This window comes from Temnothorax curvispinosus, unplaced genomic scaffold, assembly GCF_003070985.1.
Source record: "Temnothorax curvispinosus isolate PA1 unplaced genomic scaffold, ASM307098v1 QBEX01010775.1, whole genome shotgun sequence".
Lineage (NCBI taxonomy): Eukaryota > Metazoa > Arthropoda > Insecta > Hymenoptera > Formicidae > Temnothorax > Temnothorax curvispinosus.
Window position 1 is genome coordinate 4,378 of NW_020220555.1, and position 1,554 is coordinate 5,931.

A 1,554-nucleotide genomic window follows, 5' to 3' on the forward strand; every position below is an offset into this window, starting at 1 on the left:
TTGCAATATTGTCGAGATGCTGTAGCAACATGTTTTCTTTCTTAAAAGTTTTATTTTTTAAATGTTGGTCTGCAATATTAGTTTTCCGTGTATAGGAATTAAGTGGAAGTGATTGATGGTATAGAATAGAGATGGACGATATTTTCATTCATAATGCGTATCGATACGATACTTTCAGACTGTATCACCCATCTCTAGTATAGGATAAACAAAATAATTACTTACGCGACGTAAATGATTATATAGTTTTCCAGATAAAGATGTTAATAATTACTCTTAGTTATTTAGAGAGAATCCGAAGGTCATTGCCTCACTGTGCCAGTATCATCAATGCAATTCTACCGTAGTGACACACTGCCTGCGTTGGTCCAGTTTTGCATAGAGAACTTATTTAATATTGTTTAGCGTAATGCAAAAAAACCAAAAATCTTTAATTTTGTGTTATATGTAGATAATCGCGTTAGCAAAATATTAAGTATTATTTCGGATAGGTATTATCCTCGTAAGGAAAGTTTCATATTAGGAAATAAGAACCTTTAGTTAAGCGTATGTCACACGCAATCAATTTTACACTGACCGTTGAACGCTTATTTTTCTTACGTCTTACGTTTTTCAGCTAATGCACAACGAGCTGATATACTTACATTTAGAATTACTCACATTTAGATTATCGGAGCATTTAAAACGTCGTAGGAGCAGCTTATTTGTTTATACTTTTCTAAACGCGAGATACATTCCATTTATCCTCCTGTTTCGCATGCTGCTTCTCGTTCCCGTGAAACAGATTGCGTGCGACGACGAAGTGTTTGGCTCGCATACGTTGGAGTCAATTTGTGATACCAATTGTGTATTTGTGCAATACGTACCAACAACTCAACGAATTTTGCTTCGTCTTTTCGTTTTGTAATAGGTATGTTTCGTCGAGAGGCTGACATGTAGTCACGTCTTCAATAGTGACGGCGGAAAGGATTATATATAATATGCGCTGTCGTGCGAATAAGTGTCATATTGTCTATAGAGGAGGATGTTTCAATGCTATGCTCACCGATATTACGTCTCCATTAGTTCTCTATATATACAGAATATCCTATAATGTTTTTTTTTTTTTGAAAAATATATATTATGTACAGACATGTGCACATATACGTATGTAACATGATATATATATATATATATATATATATATATATATATATATACTTATGTATATATGTGTGTGTACATCATGTATACTGAAGGATGGTCCCTATATAGAAAGACAACTATATAATTTTGTAACATATATAATACAACACGTATTGAAACATTCACGAACATATGATGCCTTCTCTTGCCATATATGTATCATTCGTATAATTATAACTTGCCGCTTACTGTAAATGCGCTGCAATTATGTTACAAAATTTATAAAGTTTATTTTAATTATCTTCTATTTGAAATATCGAGATTACTGTCTGACATAACTTACAAGATAATTGCATGTTCGCACTGTAAAAATTGTTTGTCCTAATGTATTATTCAATTGAAAATGTATTCACGAGATATTTGAACGAT